This window comes from Oenanthe melanoleuca, unplaced genomic scaffold (assembly GCF_029582105.1).
Source record: "Oenanthe melanoleuca isolate GR-GAL-2019-014 unplaced genomic scaffold, OMel1.0 S001, whole genome shotgun sequence".
In the NCBI taxonomy this organism is placed as follows: Eukaryota; Metazoa; Chordata; class Aves; order Passeriformes; family Muscicapidae; genus Oenanthe; species Oenanthe melanoleuca.
Genome location: NW_026612650.1, coordinates 1,878,066 through 1,891,971, shown reverse-complemented (window position 1 = coordinate 1,891,971; position 13,906 = coordinate 1,878,066). Strand labels below are relative to the sequence as shown.

The 13,906-nt window shown below is 52.9% G+C and overlaps 1 long non-coding RNA gene across 1 annotated transcript; it reads left to right on the top strand.

Annotated features, from left to right (window-relative positions):
- Positions 1-12,362: 12,362 nt before the first annotated feature.
- LOC130266092 (uncharacterized) lies at positions 12,363-12,725 on the top strand. Its single transcript, XR_008842738.1, has 2 exons — positions 12,363-12,422; positions 12,524-12,725. It is a non-coding gene; the product is annotated as an uncharacterized LOC130266092 (long non-coding RNA).
- The last annotated feature ends 1,181 nt before the right edge of the window (positions 12,726-13,906 follow it).

The window sequence follows — 13,906 nt, the reverse complement described above, 5'->3', positions numbered from 1 at the left end:
ATTTGGAAAGAGGAGGATTTCTTTCCGTTCTGGGAAGGTTCCCAGACCTTCCTTTCCTTGGCAGACACCTGTCTTGTATCAATTCAGACTGCATTAGAAAGTGGTGGGGATCAATATCAATTGGAAATTGCTGATATCAGTGTATAAACAGGAAAAGAATAAACAGGAAAAAAACAATCTTCTTTTATTGTTTTTTTAATGTAATATATGCACTTTGAGTACACTTCTGAAATCTAATTAACCTCAAAAGAACTGAAGACACACATTATTCCCAGAGGCTTGGCTTGTTAAGGTATTCTGAAATGCTAATGAGCCCTGGGGCACTAAATTCCTGAACTCATGAGCTGAAGGCTGAACAAGCCTCTGGAGCAGTCAAATTCAGCAGCAGCCTCCAAGTTGCTGAGGATGTCCGCAGCCCCCACGGAGGCCATCCCTGCCCATAGACCATGGGGGAATGGGCACACAAGGAGAGCATCCCTGGGGCTGGGAAAGCAGAACTCAGAGGCACCAGAGGCTCCAGGTGGAAATGGAGTGTGGAACGTGGCTGTGAAAGCCCTGCCTGGGCTGTGCCAAGCAGGACAGACAAGTCCTGACCCCATCCCCTGGGAATGGGGACTGGTGGCCTCACAGGATGCTCGTGGCTGTCCCTGAGCAGGGGGATGTGGGGTGGGAATGATGAGGGCAAGAGCAGGAGCAGGAGCCCTCCAAAGCTCTCTACGGTGGGGAAGGAGGCCACCAGCCCTGGGGCTGTAAGTAACTGTGTAGCACACAGATTACCTTTACAGTATAAGAGTTCTGGGGGTTTTGTTTTTTAAGCTCCCCCCATATTTTTCCTGGTATTCTTGGATATCAGAAACTCTCAGCATTTCTCAGAGCAACTTTTGCAAGGCAAGATGATGAGTGGAGACTGAGGGGAGGATTGGTCTGGCATTCTATCCTGTTCAGAATTTACCTCACCTTTCACTTTTCTCAAATGAAGAATGATCACACTCCCACGTTTCCCTTAAAAATCACCAGGCACTGCTGGCAGCAGATGCATCCATCACAGACCACCAAATATCTGTCCCTTCCTCAAGATCTCAGCACCACATTTGTAGCCAAGGACGGATATGGCTCTGATCACCAACTCAAGAGCGTTTTATCCATCACAGAACTTTGTGCATCTCCACGAGTCTTTCAGATAGCATAAATATGGATTATTTATGGACGTTCTGGATCCTCAAGAGAACCTCCCAGCTTGGAGGAATCTGCAGTAGGAGTTTGAAGAGTGCCAATAATGGCATTGGATTAAGGGAAATTCAGCTTCTGCCCTGGCTGCACTGATAGCATTGCCCACAGCCCCACAGGGGACAGCAAAGCTGGGCACTTGTTCCCAGGGACACAGCTGCAGGAAAGGACTTCAAAGGTCAGGGGGTGACTCTGCAGCTGAATCTCCCTTCTCAGAGATCCCAAAAGCAACAACAAGAGCACAGGAACCACGGCACACACAAGGGCAGGAACAAGGCCAAGCACAGCGAGGGTGGGGCTGGGAGAGGCCAGGACAGAGCCTTCTGGGCACTGGGACAGCATCACCCTGAGCCAGCTGTGCCACCTCCCAGAGCCCCCAGTGCCGGGCAGCTGCTCCCAGCCCTGTGCTCTGCAGAGGGAACTGGGCTCGGGGCTGCAGAGCTGCCCCACGGCTCTGCTGCAGCTCTGCCTGCACAGGAGGGGCTTCACACCTTGGACCCCCAGCCCTGAGGGCAGAAGCTTGGCTGAGGGACAGGAGGGGCTGCACTGCAGAGGATCAGATGGCGATCTCTAAACTCTCCCTGCCACAGGGTTTTGTTTTCTCTCATAGCCTGATCTTCTCTCTGCTTTCTGGAGATTTTCATCCTGCAGGTGTTTCCCTGCCTGATGTTTCCCTGCCAGCACTCACAGCCCCCAAATCTCTGTGCACTCTCCTTGGCCCTAGAGAACATTGGGCGGCCCCTGCCAGGCTGCTGAGCAGGGACAAGGAGGCAATGAGGCCCCAGCACAGCAAGGCTCACTTGTCCCCTGCTGGCCTCAGGCCCAGGGCCAGCAGCCATGGCCCAAGTGCTGCAGCAGTTGGCTCTGGCAGGGCCTTTCAGCTGCTGCCTATCCCTGTGCCCTGTGCAGCCCAGGCTGTCCTACGGTGTCCATGCCCTGCGCCTCTGTCCCTGCAGGCTGTTGTCATCCCCCGGCTGCCCCACCTCGCTGGCCCCTTCCTTTGCTGACAGCTCTGCGTCCTGCCAGCCTCTGCCTGGCCACACAAAGCCTTGGGCTGCTCCAGACTCCTTCTGGGAGATGTGTTGCACCACCGCTCCGCCCTGTGTCAGGAATTCCTTTCTCTTTCTTCCCAGTCTGGGCCTCCCCATCTGCCCTTTGCATTAATTCTTTCTTTCTCCAGCTGTTCTCTACTATGTTAAAAGGATCCACCATCTCTGAAATCACCCTTCACGCACTCTCATGGCTCTCCTCTGCTGTCCTCAGTCTCCACTCCACTGACCACAGAGCTCCTTTGTCCCTATACAGCAGTCATATGCTTGAGGCCATGGGCAATTGGACAAGGACAGTTCTTTTCTATAGCGAGAAAGCCACAGAAACCTAGTGTTTTGAGGGCAGATCAGAGGCACTCACCAGAGTCCAAGGCCAGCCTGACCCATCTGTCCCTGCAGCTTTGTCTGAAAGCAACCCTTGGATATTTGTGGAGTTCTGGAGGTGGAATTCCATGGGTGCCTGGAGCAGAATGACAGGTCTTCTACACAGGAAGAAAACGGCAGAGCCCCAGTGTTTTGAAGGCTGATAAGAAGTGACCTCAATGAGGACAATGCCAGCCAGATTCATTGTCTTGGCAGCTTTTGTCTGGGAGCAATCCTTGGATAGACGGAATTTGGGAGGCCAAATCCAGTTTTGTCCACGGGTTTCTGGACAAGAAGGACAGGTTTTTTTCCATAGGAAGGAGAGTAGAGCTCCAGTGTTTCAAGACAGATGAGAGCTGGTCCTCAGGAAGTCAAGGGAACCTAGATATTCCTCTCTGCTTTTCTCTGGGAGCTATCCTTGAATATTTTGAGGTGGATTTCCAATTTTGGCTATGGATGTCTGGACTTGAAAGATGTTTTTCCATGAGAAGATAAGTATAGTCCCCCCCAGTGTTTTGAAGGCAGATGAGAGATGCCCCCGCCAAGAGGCCAAGATCAGCCAAAGCTGTTTGTCCTTGGATATAATCAAATTTAGGGATAGAATCCCAATTTCAGCCACGGGCACCTGGAGGAGAAGACAGTTCTTTCCCACAAGAAGGAAAGCACGGATCTCCAGGATTTCAGGGCAGATGAGAAGCAGCTGCCAACATGCCAAGGTCAGCTGGACCAGTCAGGCAGCCTCCAGGAGGCCAAGTCAACCAGATCTGCTCCATATTCCCTTGGACCATGGATCTCTGCAGCATCACAATTGCCCCTTGGTTCCATGAGGCCCCATAGTACCACAACAGATCTTTGTATCCATGAGGCCCAGCAATATCACAATGTTCTCCTCGACTCCGCAGTGGCATAATGGCCTCTTGTTTCCATGAGACCCTGCAGTGTTACAGTGGTTTCCTTGGTTCTATGAGGCCCTACAGTGTCACAATGGGCTCCTTGGTTCCAATGGGTCCCAAAGAGTCATAAAGATCTCCATGATTTCATAAGACCACTCAATGATTCAATGGACTTTTGGTTCCATGAGCTTTCGTACTGCCAATAACAATCTGTTTGATTCCACAGTGTCAGAATGGATCTTTTGTTCCATGACGTTCCGTAGTGTCCACATCGTCTCTTTGGTTCCACAAGGCCTTGGTGTGAGGCAACGGCCCCTTGGTTCCATGCCATTCTCTACTGTCAAGAATGATTTCCTTGGTCCAATGGACCCTTGGTTCCATGCGGTGCTTGGCCTCCCACAGCGTCTCAGAGACCCTTTTACCCCTCAAGGCCTCTCACAGCTGCTCACAACGCCTCATGGCTCCTCATGGCCCCTCACAGCCCCTCATAGCCCCTCATAGCCTCTCATAGCCCCTCAGAGCCCCTAATGGCCCCTCACACCCCCTCACAGCCCCTCACAGCCCCTCACAGCCCCTCACGGCCCCTCACAACCCCTCACAGCCCCTCACAGCCTGTCACAGCCCATCACAGCCCCTCATGGCCCCTCATGGCCCCTCACACCCCCTCACACCCCCTCACAGCCCCTCACAGCCCCTCACAGCCCCTCACTGCCCCTCACAGCCCCTCATGGCCTTTCATGGCCCTCACAGCCCCTCACACCCCCTCACAGCCCCTCACGGCCCCTCATGGCCCCTCACAGCCCCTTACACCCCCTCACAGCCCCTCACAGCCCCTCACAGCCCCTCATAGCCCCTCACAGCCCCTCACAGCCCCTCACTGCCCCTCACAGCTCCTCATGGCCTTTCATGGCCCCTCACAGCCCCTTACACCCCCTCACAGCCCCTCACAGCCCCTCACAGCCCCTCACTGCTCCTCACAGCCCCTCACAGCCTGTCACAGCCCATCACAGCCCCTCATGGCCCCTCATGGCCCCTCACAGCCCCTCATAGCCCCTCACAGCCCCTCATGGCCCCTCACAACCCCTCACAGCCTGTCACAGCCCCTCACAGTCCCTCACAGCCCCTCACAGCCCCTCACAGCCTGTCACAGCCCGTCACAGCCCATCACAGCCCCTCATGGCTCCTCATAGCCCCTCATGGCCCCTCACAGCCCCTCACAGCCCCTCACAGCCCCTCATGGCCACTCACAACCCCTCACAGCCTGTCACAGCCCCTCACAGCCCCTCACAGCCTGTCACAGCCTGTCACAGCCCATCACAGCCCCTCATGGCTCCTCATAGCCCCTCATGGTTTCTCACAGCCCCTCACAGCCCCTCATGGCCCCTCACAACCCCTCACAGCCTGTCACAGCCCCTCACAGCCCCTCACAGCCTGTCACAGCCTGTCACAGCCCATCACAGCCCCTCATGGCTCCTCATAGCCCCTCATGGTTTCTCACAGCCCCAGGCATGGGGCTCCTTCCAAAGCAGAAGGGGTCAGGCCCTGCTTGTTCCCCTTTTATTTTGGTCCCTTCACAGCGATGAGTAAAGAAAGGCTGAAATGGAGCCTTTCCCAGCGTTTCCCTTGGGGTTAATTGCGGGCTGAAGCTCTGTCCTGGCACTGCCCGAGTGTGAACATCCCTGCAGCCCCAAAGCCTTTGCTGTCCCCCGTGTCCATTCCCTGTCCCCAGTCCTGCCCGGCTTTGGCAGCAGCAGTGGTGCTTGAAAACCAAGCAAGAAAACAGTCCTCCACAGTATAGGGCCTGTAGAGCAGGTATTTGTTTATTTGACACCAGGAGTGAATGACACAAACTCACTCGTCTATTCTTCACACAGTACTAGCTTTTACACTTTTTTTTTTTTTTTTAAATGTGCACATTATATTTTCCTGACTTGCATATTGTAACATATTTTCTAATTACATGGTTATGTTAACCCTTGTGTCACATGCACAGTTTCTGCACGAGGTGGTTGTCAGCCTCCTGGTGGTCATTTTAATAAAGGCTCAGAAAACTTCCTCGGGCTTGAACTTACTACCCCTGCTTCCTGCACATGCTCTATGAAATTGTCTGTCAGACACCTCTGGGCTGCTCAGATCAGGGGTACAGCTCAGGATCAGGAGGGGCCCCATCCACGGGGTCAGAGGCTCTGAGGCTCTCTGTGCTGCCTGGGTGCATTGGCACTTGAGGTACAGTGGCACCTCAGAGGGGCTACATCCTGTCACCAGCAGGAAGCCACGGTGCAGAGCAGGGGATGAGCTCATGGTGCCAGCTCATAAGTGCATTGCCCAGCCCCCAAAAGGAGACAGGCTCTAGGAGTCTGCTCTAGGTTGGGACTCCAAGACCAATCTGACCCCTCATGAGGTGCCTTGGCTTGGACAAAAGTTTGGAGTGAGCTGGAATGAGGGGAGGAAGGGGATGAGGAGACAGATGGGGGTAGGGATGAGAGGAGAGCTCTGAGCTCCCGATTGGTGTGAGAATCCAGCCACATGCAGGTGGATCTTGGTGAGCATCATGCCCAAGGGAGCCTCTCCTCTGCTCACCCTTTCCTTGCAGTTCTCCACCAGCAGTCAGAGAGCTCTGGAAGCAGCAAAGATGGGAGCAGATGCATAGGAGATGGCAATACCACCCTGGAGAATGCCCTCTGGGAGCTGAGGAAAGTCCTCTGCTTGTCACAGCTGCCAGGTAACAGCCCCAAGCCTAAGGTGTCTCTGATCCAGCAGCTTTCGCAAAATCTGATTGGAGACAAGTGAAGCTCAGGATGTCTCTGGGCAGCAAATGGGACTTACACACTTATCCTTCTCTGGGTGTGCAGGGGACTTCTCATTGGCTTAACCCAGCACTGATCCTGTCTTTCAGGGGGTGAGGTGTGCAGGCTCTGCCCCAGGGACTGGAGGCTGGCCAGACCCAAGTGCTATTGGGTCTCTGATGCCTTAAAGTACAAAGCAAAGTGACGCAGAGTCCCCAGGCAGCTGCAAAGAAGAGGCACTTTATTACAGAAACCAGGCCTTTTTAAGCAGTTAGCCAATTATCGGTTACATTCCATTTATGTACAAAGAATACAATTCAACCAACCATCATACAACATTGATGCAAACATGTGATGGTTACATAACTTGTTTTTCTACCTCTAATTCAGCTGAGTCACTTTCCCAGAGTCTTTTTCTGCTTAGCTGAAGTAGCAGGCCTGAGCCATGATTTTACAAAGGTAACAAGGCCGTTATTTTATAAGGTTTTACCTATATGCAGCACCTTAGAATTTTAGCTTTTATATTTTTCATATATTTGTAATCCTGAAATTCTTTAGTGTATAACTCTAAATTCCATATGTAATGTTAGTTGCTGCTTTCCCACTTTAGTCAGACAAAACAATCCCTTTCTAGGCCTGTGAATCCCTGGAACTACAGGTGTAGTAAGGACACCTTACTGTCTCAGGCCTTGAAAGATGTAAACAAAAGTGAATTGGGGGGAGCAAACTTGGGGTAAATTAATTCATTACCTGAAGCTGTAATTGAAAGATTAATCCCCAGTATGCAAATGGACCAAACTTATGAAAGTATGAAAACCTGTGACCCATGGTCCATCTCGGGTGTAGTCCCTGGGAGTTTCATCTGTCCAAAATGTACCTGAAGGCCCTTCAATAAATATAACCATTTTTTTTTTCTCTTAATTTTGTCTGGCTTCTGTTTTTAGCTAGCCCCAAAAGGCTGGATACAGACCATGGATTGAGAGCCACAAGGACTGCAGGAGTCTGGGGGCCACACTGCTGGTGAAGGAACTGATGGCACTGGGGATGGAGGACAGGCCCCAGATGAAGGTGTTCCCAGGGTGAAGGGCTTCCCAGAAGCCTGGGGTCAGTCAAGTTCCCCAGGTGCCCTGTGGCAGAGCAAGGGGGACACCACTGGGGTTCATTTTTGGGATGAGGATGGAGCCTGTTCTGGGGTGACTACTGTGGCACATTGCCGTTACCACTTGTCCTTTCCCTGAACCAGGATTTGCTACATAAAAGCCTGCAGAGACTTCTATATAACTTCTGGATCAGCTAGTATATTGCCCAGAGCAGGAGGGACTGGACCTACCTGAAGAGCAGATCCCCTCCACCCCCTGGGATCCCCAGGTGTGACCTTCTGTGCCTGGTGGTTCCCACTAGACCCCTGGCTGAGCCTTTGGGATGATCAGGTGGAATTAGGTCACCACTGAGGCCAGCAGCAAGGAGTTTCAGTGGATCTGCCAGATAGAAGCCACACAGCTCTGAGCCTCCATTGCCACACAGCTCTGAGCCTCCATTGCACCCAAAAAACACCTTTAAAGGAAGAAAATCCCCAACTCCTGCAGCTCTAAGATCCACCAGCAAGCTCCCATAGGGCTGTTGGTAAGGGCAGAGTTGCAGCTGCTGAAAGCTGTCCTGGGAGGAGATGCTCAGGCACAGGGGAGAAAACTGCCTAAAAAGGAATAAAAATAAAAATAACCTGAAAAAACCCAACAGTTTTAGGAAATGGAGGGATGACAAAGCAAGGGAGAAAGGTGACTTTTCAGCAGCTGTTTTGATGCTGGGATCACATGAGCCTCACTCAGCTGGAAGGAGGAAATGTGAAGCAGATTATCACCCCCACCCCATGTTCCCACTGTGCCCCTCCATGTCCCCCTTGTCTCACCCCTGCAACCCCTTGAATCTCACTGTGTTGTTCCATGTCCTCCCAAGATCTCCCTGTGCTAGCCCATGAAGGTCTGTGGATGTCCAGGCTACAAAGATAACTCACTTTGGTTGCATTGTCTCCTTAAAATTCAGGGCTCCAATGGTCCCAGCCCCAGGGAGGTTCCCAAAGCCTGGGCAGAGCAAGGTTTCCTGATCCTGGGCACAGAGATGCCGAATTTCTAGGCCACAGAGGCATTGGCAGTATTCCCAAGGTAAGGAAGAAACTAACAAAGCCAACTCAGCACCTGGGCTGGAATCAGCTCCTGCTGGGGAGCAGGTAATTCCAGAGGTGCACTATCCCATGGTCACTGACCCAAAATACCCATTGACCCCACAGAAGAGAAACACTAATTAGCATGAGAAGCATTATTAACCAGTTGAAGATAGAACACTAATTAGTAAGAGAACCAGGTAACTTGTAGCCAATGAACACAGATGCTGTTGTTTACTGAAACACAGAAATAGGGAGCAATTTTGTCAGTCATGGACTGGCTTTGGCTATTTTCCACCTGCACCGAACTGAATTAAATCCAGTCCCTCAGCTCTGGGTGGGATCAGCCTCAGGCACACCAGGGGAAATAACTTCTTTTGGGACAACAACCTCGGGGTGGGAGGCTGTGAGGGGGTTTGGAGAGGTCCCTGGGGAAAGCTGTGGGGCTGTGAAGGGGTTTGAAATCGCCCTATTCCCTGAGCCTTGAGGGGTCTGAGCAGCTCCACTCCCCCGTGTCCCCAGACCGTGTCCCATCAGTCCAAGGCTCCCACTCAGGAACTCCCATAGCCGGGGTTGCAGCACCCCCAACAGCCCCCAGCCAATCCGAATCAGCTCTGCTGGTGAACTCCCCAGGCACCAGGAGGGCCCACAGTGCCCAGCGCTCCCCATCTGGACCCCACCTGCCCCCCTTCCCCCCCCACCATTACTCCTTGAGAGCAGAATTTGGGCAGGGAGGAGGTGGGAGGTGCTCAGGCTGAGGCCCCCCCCACTTTCCCAGTGAGGGTGGCTGCAGTGAAGGCCGAGTAGAAGTGGGAGCCTGGGTATGCTCCAAACCCCATCCCACTGACCTGGAACAGCTCCAGGGATGGGGCAGCCACAACCTTTCTGGGCAACCTGTTCTACCTGTCTTCCTGGACTTAGTGACTGGGCTTGGGATACTTCATCGTGTCAATGCTGAATATCACAGACCTACTTTGGCCAATGTGCAGCTGCTGGAAACACATCACCACCCCATGGAACCTGCTCCATCAGCATCAGGGACCAGCCAAGGGCTCGTGTCATGATGTCTCACTGGGGAAAATCAACAGAGATAACAATCAGTTGATGTGACCATGAGATGTTGAGATGACTGTGGGCAAGAGACAGTCGTTACCAAAAGATGACCATGAGAAAACCACAACACAGCCATGACCATACGGTGACCAAAACAGTGATATGTCCCTGAGGTAAGAGCCCTTGGGGAGAGCCTGAGGTGACCCTGAGGTGCTTCTGAGGTATGTTGTGCCCAGGTGCTGCTGGAGCAGAGGCTCCTGAGAAGATGAAGTGCTATGGCTGAGGACATGCACCTGGAGGTGAGGAGCGCTCAGAAAGGAAACCTGCTGCAAGGAATCCCTGGGAACTGGGCAGGGAGGGGTGGGATATGAGACTCTAGGAAAAGGGGAGAGCAGGAATAGGGGACACCAGGAATGGAGTGTAATGGGAATGGGGGACAACAGCAATGGGGAACATTGGGAACAGGGGAGATTGAGAAGGGGGTACATTGGTAGCTGGGGACACTGAGAACAGGAGACAGGGAGTGAGGGACAGTGGGAATAGGACAGCAGGAATGGGGGGCACTGGGAACGGAGGTAACAGGGGGAATGAGGGATGCTGGAAATGAGGGACATTAGCAATGAGGGACACAGGGAACAGGGGACATTTGGATGGAGGGACACTATAAACAGGGGACACCAGTGTCCCCAAAAATTATTTTAAATGACAGGATTTTGGGAATTTGTAAGTATTGTTAGGTGATTTAAAGTGTACATAGCTGTGGCCACTCTGATCTGGGTTTTCATCACATTCCCCCTTTTTGTTTTTCAAGGATACACTTTAAAGTGCCATGAGCATGCTTATCAATGGCTTGTCCTATTAGAGGAATAAGGAACACCAACAAGACACACCCCGGAGCTGCAGAAACTGTCAAGTGTTCTGTGAATCATACGCAGGGCCATTATCAGCTTTTATAGTATGGGAATGCCTAGAAAAGGCCAATTGCCAATGTGCCACGACATCATGGCTTCTTTCTCTGGTGTGAGCTGAGGCCCATATGGCAGATGAAAAAGTGTCTATTGAAACATGCACCTATTTTAGGTGACCAAACTCCAAAATGTGTGTGACACCTGCCTGCCAAACTTGTAAGGCTCACAAACCATGGGGGTTAACCCCCATCCGCAGTGGCGCAGAGTGGCCTTGACACTCAGCAGAAGTGTTACCAATACTGCATGACTCTGTATTTGTTAGCAGGAATTGTAGAGCTCTAACACCTTGGTGGAAAAAGGCATGTGATGCTCTCACTTGTGCCAGCATATCTGATTATGGCGCTGTCCAGGCAGCGCTAGCTAGCCAGTCAGCTCAAGCATTACCTTCCTGGCAAGTTTGTATGACTCTGAATTTGCAGTATATAATAGAGACAAGTTCTGGCTTGGATTGTATGCCACAAAGTTTTTAACCACTCAAATAGTGTGGCATTATCAATTTCTTTTAGCAATGCTTCGTCCAGTCTTTGGGTAAGTCTGCAACATAGGCAGAATCGGTCACAATATTTAAGGGAATATGAGGAAAACATTGGAAAGCCATGGCTATAGCACATAACTCCACTAATTGAGGTGATCCACTATAGCAACCTTCTAGTGTTTGCCATTCATTGTCATCTTTCCAGGTCACTACGGCTTACCCTGTTTTCCCAGATCCATCAGTAAAAGGGGGGACCTTCATGTGTCCGGGCCTGTGGGAGTAGGAGGGGTTCCCCATCAACCATGTCCCCATGTCCCTTGTGACCTCTTCATCTTCTCCATGTCCCCAGTGTCCCCATATCTCCCCATGTCCCTCCACATCTCCGCCAATGTCCCGTATGGGAAATAAAAATAGAGCATACAATGGAACTGATAAAAGGGCCTGATATATTAGGCCTTATTGAGCAAAAACCATGGGAGAGACAGACACAAGATAAGCGCTCCCTGGGGTGGAAGTGACCAAGAAAGTTGTGAAACTTTGTAATGATTACCAAGTAATGGATGTCTTGAAGAATGTATAACCAATAGGAAATTGTTACCAAAATTAAGAATCATACAAGTATACCCTATATGAACCCTTTCTATCCTCAATAAAATCGGCTTCTGATCACAACTCAGAATGGTGCCCGCCCATATCCTGCATGTCCCCTGTCCAAGTTTAGGACAAAACTGGGGGAAAGCCTGCAAAGGAGCCCCCGAGAAAATAAACCCCCCCACAATTTCTCCCCCCCACCGGGCTCGGAAATAATTTTTCTCAGGGGGGAAAAGTGGAAAAAACCTATTTATTAACGAACACAAACAAACACTCCCCAGCGCAAGGAAAGTACAATCTCAGATGACAAAAACGTTTTCACCAAAGTGAGCGAGGATGGACGAGCTCAGACAGTCACTGCTGGGAAGGGTGAAAAGCTTCTTTGGCAGACTCTAGAGGCAGTCTCTGATGTTCAGGTCCCCGTCCGGAGCCGGTACAGATCTTCGAGATGAGGGGAAGAAGGGAGGGGGAAAAAAAACAGCAGCGGGGCAGCAGAAGCCGGGGGCAGCAAGCAAGTTGGGACACCGGCAGCGGCCCGGGCAAGGCAAGCAGCACACCTGGGCCTCCCCCGGGTAGGGGAGAAGCGGCACCGGCAGCAGGCAGCTCCGTGCAGACAGCGAGGTGGGGGGGGCAGGGAGAGAAGTAGACACAACACCAACCCGGGACATCCCCAAAGACCCCCTGTCCTGGGGTGACGTTGCAGTGCTCTGTATCCCCAAATCATGAGCTGTTCATGCCTGGAGGGTTTGTTTTGTCTAGCTAGGCAGCGTCCCTCCCCCATGGGCAGCCGCTGCCGCTGCGCCTACTTGCAAGCTGGCCCCCCTCTCTCTGGCCCCTGTGCTCAGCTCGGCTTGGCTTGGTAGTTGCTCTGGTGCTTGCTTGGCCTCACCGCACCACCCCACCACCCCCCCCCCCCCCCTCCTTTTTTTTTATTTGCTTCGCTTTATTTTTCCTTATTAGTTAGGAATACCATCCGGACATCAAGAAACCCCCGGACGTCTGTCCGTGACAAGAAATACGCGTTTTCTGCCCTTCCCGGCATCGGCTGAGGCTGTACATCCACTCGGACGGGTGAAGTTTTCTACATCACCCGTGGCTGTTTTTTCTTGTGTTGGGGATTGTTTTTCTGTGTGTTTACTAAATAAACAAGTTTTTTCCACTTTTCCCCTGAGGAAATCCTTCCCGAACCTGGTGGGGGGAGGGGGAGGAGTTTGGGGAGCTTGTTCCTTAGGGGGCTCCTTTTGGAGATTCTTCCCCTAATTTGTCCTAAACCAGGACATCCCCCCATGCCCACCCTATCTCCCCCCATTTCCCGCCATGTGCCCCACGTGCCCTCACTGGTCCCCCATATTCCCCTGTGTCCACCATGTCCCACATGTGCCCCCATGTCCCATATGTCCCCATGTCCCCCACGCCCACCAGTGTCCCCACTCACTGCACTCCCATGGTCCCAGTCTGTCCCAGTGCTGTGACTGAAGCCACTTTATCCCCAGGGAGGGGACAGGCTGGGGGGGGGTTGGGGGATGACATGGGACACCCCCAGGTGGCACCTCCCAGGGCCCCAGGCAGTTCCGTCTCTGCCCAGACTGCAACGGGGGGGACTGGAATGGACTGGGATTGACTGGGGAGGAACACTGCGGGGGGCTGGGATCTACTGAGGGACACTGGGGGGGCACTGAGTGTGACTAGGATACATTGGGAGGCACTGGGGGTTGCTGGAACATACTGGGAGACACTGGGAATGTTGGAGGGCACTGGGGAGGGACACTGGGAGGGACTGGGATGCATTCCGAGGCACTGGGGGATGCTGGGACATACTAGGGGACACTGCAAGGCTTAAACGGGCACTGGGGGGATACTGAGTGACACTGGAATGCAGTAGGAGGGACAGGGCGACTGGGAGGGATTTGGGAACACCATGGGGAATAGTGGGGGAGGACTGGAATGCACTGGGAGAGACTGGGGACAATGGGGGTACACTGGAGCCAGCTGAGCACGCCTGGAAGAGACTGGGGGATAGCGGGCTGTTGTACTGCGACAGACTGGGGATAAAGGGGGCACACTGGGGGTGGGTACTGGAGGAACTGGGCATACTGGTGGCAGGTCCCCTGCAGGCGTGCCGCGGCACACAGCTCCCCCGGTGGACTCGGATGTCCGGGAACCCCCTCGCCTCCCCCTCCCCGGCACCAAACATCCGGGTGCCCCCCCCCGCCCTTCTCCCCGTGGGACTCGGCGTTGGGAAATATTGACCGACGGGGGGGACACGGAACCGCCCGCGGCAGGACGGGGTGGGAACAGCCCTCCCCGCCCCCAGCTGCCCCCAGCGCATTCCCACGCTCCTGT